The sequence below is a fragment of the Mesocricetus auratus genome, unplaced genomic scaffold (genome assembly GCF_017639785.1).
Source record: "Mesocricetus auratus isolate SY011 unplaced genomic scaffold, BCM_Maur_2.0 Super-Scaffold_15014, whole genome shotgun sequence".
Lineage (NCBI taxonomy): Eukaryota > Metazoa > Chordata > Mammalia > Rodentia > Cricetidae > Mesocricetus > Mesocricetus auratus.
This window is the reverse complement of record NW_024429186.1, coordinates 26257606-26268171: the sequence shown is the minus strand read 5'-3', so window position 1 is coordinate 26268171 and position 10566 is coordinate 26257606.

The following is a 10566-nucleotide window of genomic DNA, read 5'->3' as shown; positions in this document are numbered from 1 at the left end:
AATGTATATTATATTGTAAATGGAAATTTGTAACTTTTTCAGATAATACTAAGAAGTGACTTTATGATGATATGATTGATTACAAGGCTGTGAGTCTTCTTTTTAAGACCCAGAAACTTCTCCATTTTTCATTTCTTCCCTGGTGTTAAAAAGATGCTGAAACCAATCCCAGCACTCGGGAGGCAGAGGAAGGCGGATCTCTGTGAGTTCGAGGCCAGGCTGGACCGACAGCCTCCAAAACAGAGAAACCCTGTCTCGTAAAAACAAAAAAAAAAAAACAAAAAAAAAAAAAGATGCTGAAACCAAATACGGTTGTTTCTTAGAAAGAATATAGCCATTAGCAAATCAAAACTGTCTCTCCTCCTGTCTTTCATGCTTAACCTATTTCTGTAAGAAAACAATATAGCATTAACTGTTTTGATTTTACAGACTCAGAATCTCCCATGCTAGCAAAAGGGTTAGATTAAACAGGAATAAAGTTGATCAGATAAATTTTTGTAAGTAGATCACACTGGTATACTGAGAGGCTTGAGAAGCCTATGTTGGGTCTGCAGATTATCACATTTTCTTTCTTCCACAGTGTTGCAACTTACTTGTTTTTTTTCAAATTCTCCAATTTTTTTTTGTTTTTCCAGGAACAAATTTAGAAGGATTTATATCTTGCTTTAGTATGTGTGCATGTGTGTGTATATGCAACAGTCCCATACTTGTTAATTTCTGTCAATATGGCACTAATTAAAGTTAATTGGGAAGAGAGAACCTCAATTGAGAAATTGCTACCATTAGATTGGCCTGTGGATTTCTGTGGGCATTGGGCATTTTCTTGATTAATGATTGATATAGGGCCCAGTCTAGGGCCCAGTCTACTGTGGATGATACTGCCTCTGGGAAGGTGGTCTTGAATTGTATAAGAAATCAGGCTGGGCAAGCCACATAAAGCAAACAAACAAGCAGCGTTCCTCCATGGCCTTTGCTTCAGTTCCTGTACTGGGTTCTCTCAGGGATGGAGTGTAACCTGTAAAATGAAGCACCCCCTCAATTTCAAGTTGCCATTAGTTTCATCACAGAAAACAGAAACAAAGCTAGGGCAGAAATTGGTACCAGAGAGTAGGAGCTTGCTACCATAGGCCTGACCATGTGACAGTTTCTCTATTAATTCATCTGATTGTGAGCAATACTGCTTAGTGTTTTTCCTGTTTGTGTAACAGAAAATGTATGTTTAAAATTTGGCTAAACAGTTGAAAACCTATGCTATTCCTGTTATCATATATTGTTTCCTTCCTCCCTTTTTACTTTTGTGTGTCTAGGCTACTAATCACCACCGTTGCTACTTGCATTAGTATAGTAATTTCCTCCTATCTTTCCTCCCTACAATCCTTACAGTTCTGAACTATTAGGTTGAGACATATAGATGCAGGATGAGCATGTGTCGTGGTTTGCTTTTTTAAACCTGGTTTAATTTTACTTTCCTATCATAATTAGTAATTATTCACCATTTTAATCTGAAATTGTCTCAGACTGAATACTAAAGTAAATGCGTACATTTGAATGTGCACGATAAATGAATATTTTTAGTCACTTTTGCTACATCTCCTTATATGTACACATCATGAGAATGCCTTTAATTATTTCCTTTTTGCAGCACTTAAAAACAGTCTCTATTGATTGGATTGATGGCCCAGGAGTTAAGACCATTTGCTTCTAGCTTTGCAGATAACTGGGTTATATTGCCAAAACCCACCTGGTGGTTCACAGTTGTCTATAACTGTAACTCCAGGGTCTCTCTCTCTCTCTCTCTCTCTCTCTCTCTCTCTCTCTCTCTCTCTCTCTCTCTCTCTCTCTCTCTCTCACCTTCATACACACACACATACACACACAGTATATAGTGCACAGACATACATGCAGAAAATACGTATATGCCTATAGTAAAATTAAAGGTTTCTAAAAGGAAGAGCTGTCTCTAAAGGCTGGGGGGATGGCTCCATGAATAAAGTGCTTACTGTACAAGTATTACATCATGAGTTTGGATACCATCACCTACAAAAAAACATATGAAAGTATATGGAGCATGGTGTATGTGTGTGTACACACCTGTGCAAAGACCAGAGGGGGAGGTTGTGCAAATTCCTCTCTCATTTTCTACCTTGTCTCTTTGAGGCAGCATCTCTCACTAAACATGGACCTTGCTCATTTTCAGCTAGTCTGGTTGGCCAACAAGCCCCTGCAATGCTCCTGTTTCCCTATTCCTCACCAACACTGGGGTTACAGATGTGTTGACTACCACACTTGACTTTTATATGGGTGATGAAGACCTTAACTTAGAGATGTATGTAGCCAGTCTTACTTATCTACTGAACTATCTCCCCAGCAATCCTTTGCATGATTGCAGAAGCGTTGTGGCCAGCTGTGCCTGAACCTTACAAGGGTACTGGCCTTCCAAACTCAGTTTCTCACTTTAGTGACTGAATTATCTTCCCAGACTTCATTAGGGACATCCTTAAGTTCTTTTACCTATGTTCTTTATGCCCATAGTGATGGAGTAAAGCTGTTGGGTGGTTCCCTTCCACTCTTGCTGCGATATCTGCCTTATCAGAGGAAGAGTGAAAATATTTAAGAGGTGACTTTAGAGCTTCGGGTGGCAGGGATGTGGGTGAAGTCTACCTAACAGCTACCTAAAGGATGCTGAGCGGCGGTGGCGTAATCTCTCTTTGTTATTTTTCAAATCAGTGTTAAATTTGTGAAAATTCTCTCAAAACTTTTGTATATAATTTCCTTTCCCATCTTCCTGTGTGAGTCTACATAAACGCAAACATCCTAACAGAGATGGCCTAGAGGAAAATAAAGTTCACATTCCTTGTCCCAGCTCATGCTCACACCTTCATGATGCCTCACATTTGAAGAGTAGCGTGGTGGTACTCAGCAGGGTCTGGAGTTCCTGCATGATGGGGTGTGTATGAAATGGAAAGTGATGGGGATTTTGGAGCAGGTGTAAATACAGGTGATATGGGTGAGCAAAGAAAGTTTAAGAATTAGTTAGAAGCTTTTGACCTCAGTGATAGCATCAGAGCATGACTGTTTAGCACTGGTCATGATGCCAGATCTGGAAAGTAGCACAGTTGTAACTCTTTGTGGTTAGTTTCGGATGTTTATACACTTCAGTGGAACACCCTCTACTTCTTTGAATGGTCTCTTTCTCAGCTAGAGACCACACCTCCTTTTATGCATACATGTTTAGGTGACTGGGAACCTTGTGCATCAATTGCAGAGTTGTGCTTACAGAGGACTTCTGGAAATCTGTGATATCAAATGTGTGCAAGTCAGACTTTTTGCTTTTCTTATACAGACCTGATAGAGCAACAGATAAGGTGGGAAGAGCCATTTTGGCTTCTGGATTTAATCCATTGTAAGCTTGCTCCATCGCCGTGGGCCTGTGGAGAAGAAGAACATCATGGTAGCTGTGTCACAATGAGAGAAAAGGTTGTTCACCTCACATCCACCAAGAAGTGGAGAGAGGAAGATAGGATGGTGGTAGGGACATGACACTCTAAAGACACACCTTCCTCCATGAGGAGTGAGGCTGCAAGTACAATAGACAGGGAGCAGCCTGTTTACTTCAGTCAGGCCCACCTTCTAAGTCTCTGCAAGCCCTCAATAATGCCAAAAGACTAATTCCAACAATAGATTGATCCATGGATGAAATGAGAATCCTCATAGCCAATCACCTTAAAAAAATCTCATCAGTTGGCAACCGAGCCTGAGTATATGGACCTTTAGGGGACATTTCAAGTTCAGACCACAGCAATATGTGAGGGACTAGACCTGACAAAAAGGCCTAAATGAAATTCTCAGGAAGATTTAGAGGTCTGCTGAGAAGAATGAAGTAGGGAATCACTCCATTTTTCTCTATTTATTCATCGACCAATGCAATACATTTAGTAATGAGATTCTTATAGACTCTTTTTCGTTACCATTACAATAGATTTTTGAGAGCAAGAGCTTCTACAGGCTATCCTGGTTCTGGTTTCATTTCTGTTAGAATTTGAAAAACTTATGCAAATTCTTCATTCTCTATTTCTAGGTTGATAAAATGAGAAAAAATAGTGATACTGAAAATGTTATAGTATTAAGAGGACCGTGTGTCCAACACTCAAAATAAGCTCCTCTGTGTCAGATACTATCCTTTCTCCTTTGATATTTTCTTTATGGCTACATCAATGAATGGTTAGAATACTGTTTGCAAGCAAGAAAAACATCAGAAATGGCCAATTTTGTCAGCATTTAAATAATGTGATGAGCATTATATAATCATCTTCTCTATGTCTTTCTGGAAGCTTCTTTCTTCCAGGCATCATCCTCTGACCTCCCTGCGGTAGGAAGATCACTTGTGAACAGCCTCGTGATTCACTACACAAGAAGAGCAAGCATCCCTCCTTCCAGCTATTTGAGTGTGCTGAGGTTCTGGCTGGCCAGCTCAAATCATTTGCACATCTTTATAGGAAATATTACTCCCCCTCCATATACTGGGTTCAGGATGAGAATGGAGCCCAGCCTTGACACTGCTGGCTGCAATGGAAAGGAAGCTGTTGAGAGAAGGGAAGCTGAATGTAAATGGGGAGATCACGGAACACATGGCTAGTGATTTAAGAAGCTAGGAGAGTAAGGAGAATCTTTTCCATACTGGAGTTGCTACTTCATCTTTTAAGTGTGGACAATGAGGATGAAGGAAGACTCTGCAATGACAGTTGAATGCAAGCAATAGTAAGAGTTAGGGATAAAAGCCTATCTTTTTCCAGCTCCATTGGGGACAGAAATGACCAGTGTGGTGACAAGAATGGGGTGAATGAATGAACAGTTATGCTGGCTGGTTTTATGTCAACTAGACACAAACTACAGTTATTTGAGAAGAGGGAACACTGATTAAGAAAATGCATGCATAAGACTGGGCTGTAGGCAAACATTTTCTTGATTAGGGATTGATGGAGGAGGGTCCAGTCCATTGTCCCTTGGGTTCGTGGTTCTAAGTTCTCTAAGAAAGCAGGCTGAACAAGCCATGAGGAGCAAGCTGGTATGCAGCATTCCCACAGGGCCTCTGCCTCCAGGTTCCTCATCCGCTTGAGTTCCTATCCTGACTTCCTTCAGAAATGAACAATGAGGTAGAAGTATAGCCAAATAAATTCATTCCTCTCCAAGTTGCTTTTAGTCGGTGTTGCATCATAGCAATAGTGACCCTGACTAAGAAAACAGCTTAGGGAGGGAGGAAATGACTTTTCACTTAACTGGGACATTCTAGGCAGTGAGGTGGAATAACACTCCCCTATCCCAGAGCAAGCAGAAAGGGCAGGATGAATTTCTGACCACAATTTAATTGTGACCAGATTGTGGGAGTGAATGTTTTCAGTTTGCACTGAGTTAACTGTTTTATTTCATGTCTCATTTTTAATGCTTCCACATAGCCCTCTCACTTTTTCTAAATTACATGCCTCATTGTATTTGAGTTCCTTCTGAATTTGACAGCTCCATGGCTCCCAATTTTGCTTCTGCTGCTTTGATTATTATTCCTGATTTGGTTGTTGATGAGACATGTGGTTTTCTTCAATTAGCTCTGTCACTCTTACAAATGTGTGTGTCTCGCAAGTGTCCTAATTAAAGTCAGGAGGAGGAGGGGGAAAAATTACAGGCAATTACAACAGTGCCATCCTCCTCTTGCTCTCTGCTCTACTCTCCTCATCACCGGAATGCATTCTTCTGTATCTCCATTTTGCAAGCACACTGAGCAGCCTCTCTCTTTAAAATCCCATTAATTTTTTCAGAACACGATATGCAGCTGTGTCACTGTGTCATACATTAGCTTTCAGGAAACCCCATAGCTTCCATTTAGTTTTATTAAGTACAGTCCCTTCCCTGACAGTTTCTACCATACTTTCTGTTCTTCCTGAGAGAGAAAGCAACTATCACTGCCATCTGTCCTCATGCAAAGCCTCCCTAGAGCTATGGCCTTGTGAGTTCATTGGCCTCTTGAGTGGGTTTCAAAGTCCTCTTCCCCCAAAGCTGTGGTCTTTGGAGTTCAGTTTCCTACTGTGTGGGCTTGCATTTGATTCACTCCAATTCAGTACTAGGGACACTTATACTGAGTATCCTTGCTTGCTTTACATGCTCAGGCCTCATGAAAGGAGCTAGAACTAGCAATGAGTAATCGAGATAAGGTTAAGATGATGTGGCAAAGTGAAAAAGGTCAGATTTCAGAACAGATTCAAACACCGGCTTTGCCACAAGCTAGCTTTTAGACTTGAATAAATCACTTAGGTGATTTTTTTCATCTGTAGAATTATGTTAATAATACTTACCTGGCAGGGTTGTTGTGAATACTGGAGATAATGTATGCAAAGTAGCTAGCTTAGCGCCTGGTATAGCTCAATAAATGGAAGCTATAATTATTACCATGAATAAGATATAGTGTACTTAAGAAACTGTCTACTCAAAGAGAGAGAAGCGTAAATTAACTTTTATAACATATTGTTATATGTGTAATAATGGAAGGCTGTAGGTGGTAATGGGTTATCCTCCCTGGGGTCGTATATACTCTCTCCCACACTCTTTATTTCCCACTCCTTCAATGTACTCTCCCGTCTTCAACATGTTTCAGTCAACTTACTTCTTCTCATTTCAGTACTGTGTGTGTGTGTGTGTGTGTGTGTGTGTGCGCGCCAACCTTGATGTTGATCCTCAGGTTCTTGCACATACTTTGTTTCCTGAGCCACATTTTCTCACTGGTCTGGAGTTCACCAAGTTGACTATATGGTCATTGAGGTGCAGGGATCTGCCCATCTCTGCTTCCCTAGCAGTGGGCTTATAAATGGGTATCACCACACTTGTCTCTCTTCCTCCTTCCCATCCTCTCTTCCTCTCCTCCTTTTTCTCCATCATGATCTTGACCTCCCTTGCTCATATGCTCTCTCTTCCCTCTCTTCGAATGGATTCCTGGAGCTCAGCTTGATGCTTGGTTGTAGATCTCTGCATCTAGTTCCACCAATTACTGGATGAGGGCTCTGTGATGTTAGTTAGGGTATTCACCAATCTGATTATAAGGGTAGGCCAGTTCAGGAATCCTCTCCACTACTGCTAGAAGTCTTAGCTAGGGTCATCCTTGTAGATACTTGGGGAATTACTATAGCACCAGGTTTTTCACTAACCCCATAGTGATTCTCTTTATTAAGATCTCTTTTGTTGCTCTTCAACTGCATCTGTCTCCCCACATGACCATCCCATTCCTCATATTCTCACCACCTTCCCCTTCTCCTTACTGCTCAGCATGCTCCGTTTACCCAATAGAGCTCATCTAATGAAACGTGAATTTTTATGTGAATGCATCTTTGCTCCTGGATTTCACACAATTTATTTACTGGAGCCTGATCTAGGCCAAAATCATTGCCTTATGCTAATTTGTCATGGAAACCTGTGTGCATGCGCGCGCATGTGTGTGTGTGTGTGTGTGTGTGTGTGTTTGTGTGTATCTTTGTTTGCATATGGAAGTCAAAAGTTGCTTTTGGGTATCTACTTCTTTTGCTCTCTACATTATTTTATTGAGACAGTGTCTGTTCACTAGCCCTGAGACTAGACTAGTCCCTACATCTATCCACTGTTTCCATTAGATTGGTCCCAGAATGCCTTGTTTCTTCCACTGCTTGGACTAGTGTTTACCACCATGCCTGGCTTTCATATGGTTATTGGGGAATCTGAGCTCTCATCCTCATGCTTGATCTAAAAATACTTTACCCACCCAGCTTTCTCCCTTGTTCTGGAAATATATGCTTTGGTATTGAGCCTTCTCTTAATGCTTACTAGTGGGGCAAAATGAGAATGTTGGGTAGAATAAGATGAGCTATTTAAGGCTTTGACGATTTGCTCTTAAGAGTTTTAGCTTCAGGGGCTTCCGGAACTTTCTAGAAGGTATGAAACTTTATATCTGATATCCCTCTTCTGTGTTTGAAGTGGATTAGAATAAGTCATCACAAAGTGTAGCAAGAAACAAAGTTCTTTTCTAAAACAATCCAACATGTGCTATTTCTTTGAGGTAGTGATTGTAAAATTCAGGCTTTATTTTTGACTTCATTGATTAAAATATGACTAGTCATTAAATATATTTGATCTCCCTAGAAAAAGTCATATTAAGCTCATATGAACTCACAGAGCCTGAGCCAGTATGCATAGAGCCTGCACAGGTCTTCACAAGGTCTTCTGTGTATATATTGTGACTTCCAGTTTAGTATTTTTATTGGATTTCTTTTTTTTTTTTTTGATTTTTCGAGACAGGGTTTCTCTGTATTGTTTTGGAGGCTGTCCTGGAACTCACTCTGTAGACCAGGCTGGCCTCGAACTCACAGAGACCCGCCTGCCTCTGCCTCCCGAGTGCTGGGATTAAAGGTTTGCGCCACCAACGCCCGGCCTTTTATTGGATTTCTGAGTGTGTGAATATTTGGATCTCTGCTTCTTATGCTTATTTTGGTTTCTTTTCCTTCTGTTTGTCTTGTCCAACTCTGATGAGATAGTTTTTGTTTAATCTTATTATATTTTATTTTGTTATGTTATATTATTCCTCAGGAGCCTGTTCTTTTCTAATGAGAAACAGAAAGGGAAAGAATCTGGACAGGAGGGAATGTAGGGAGGAACTGTGAGGGGCTGAGGGAGGGAAAACCATAATTAGGATACATTATGTGGGAAAAAGTCTATTATCAATAAAAGGGGAAAAAACCATCTTAAATTGCTCCAGTGGGAAGAAAATTTTCTTTTGTTTGAAACTATATCAAATCATTCTGTCGTTAAATATGTGAATCTTGGGATTACAGAGACAGCTTAGTTGTTAAGGCACTGTCTGTTCTTCAAGAGGACCTGGGTTTGATTCACAGCACCCACGTGGTAACTCACAACTGTCTGTAACTCCCTCTTCTGGTCTCTGTTGGCACCGGGCCCACATGTGGTGTATAGACATACATGTGGGCAAAACACTCATACATTTAAAAAATGAGGTAACTTAAAAATGCTTAGATTAAAAAATGTAAAACATATACATATAATTTGTAAATTGTAGTGCTATATATAAAATAAATTATTAAAAAACCAAAGTAATCCTTGTGAGAAACAGAGTGCTATTACCTAAAAAGGAAGGAAGAAAATGTGTGACATTGATTAAAAGAAATCAGAGATTGGGTAATATACTGGCTCAGTGAGCAACTACTTGTTTCATTTAAAAAAATAACTCAGCCAGAAGCACACAGCAAAACTTTCTGTCTACTGATGGGACCAGGCACATAGTTTTCCTATAAAGAAAAGAAAGTTATAATTTCAGTTTTATCAAGACTTTTATTACTGTTGGGTAAAAATATCTATGAACCTTCCAGTTAGCATCCATCAGCTAGCTGGGTCACTATAATCATTTCATGGTTGTTTCTATGGCTTGTCACCACATGCTTAAGAGTTTTACTCTATATCCATGTTTTTTTTTAATTGTCTTCCACTCTCCATTCATAAAGCAGTCTGAAGACTTAATTCACTAAAGTTTTATCATTGCATGATCACACTTAAGTGTCCGTCTAGTTTTTAATCACGGCCCAGGAGAAAAAGATGTGGCTAAAGGACACAATTTGATTCATGCCATTAATCTGTAGGCCATGTGAGGGTCAAAAGCTCAACAAAATTCATTCCGACCTCTTAGTTTCCCAGACATGTGTGACTTTGGCTAAACTGTAGCACAGAAACAGAAATTTGTCATTTATACACAGAAAGCAATTTAGATGAACCATACACTTTTGAAAACAACATTGCTCTCACCAGCGTCAAGGAATCATCTCTTTGCAAAAGGTGAAGGGCATCACAGAAGACTACGACCAATCAAAATGGATCCCAGCCCAAGTTGATACTTCTGTAATACAGTTCTCTCTCCTAAGCTTCAGGCATCATTGTGGAAGAGGAGGAAGAAAGATTGCAAGAGCCAGAGGAATAGGGGATTTGCTGTGAGAGTGCGTCTCCTAGGAATGCTGGGAGCTAAAGCCATAAAGTCTCACCAACATGACTGCCTAAACATGTGCTAAACAAGAGCATGCTAACAAGGATGTGAGAAAGCCCACAAGAACTCAATCCTAAACAAAGGACTACAGGCAGCTAAGAAATGCTGAGACTAGGGAGGAATAGTCTTCCCCAGTGAAGAACACACAGATTGGTTCTCCAATACCAAATGGTCAGCTCTGAGAAACAAGTAAAAGTAATGCTATACAGACAGAGCAGGGTGTGTTTTCCTATTTAGGAATATGTATATGCATACACATATACTTACACATATATGCATATGCATGTGTATTAGTTACTGCTCTATTGCCGTGAAGAGACACTATGACAAATGCAGCTCTTACAAAGAAAGCATTTAATTGGGGCTTGCTTCTAGTTTCAGAAGGTTAGTCCAATAATTGTTATGGCAGGAAGCAGACAGGAATAGCACTGGAGTGGTAGCTAAAAACTTTATATTCTGATCCACAGGCAGCAGGATGAGTGAAAAACACTGAGCTAGGAGTGAGC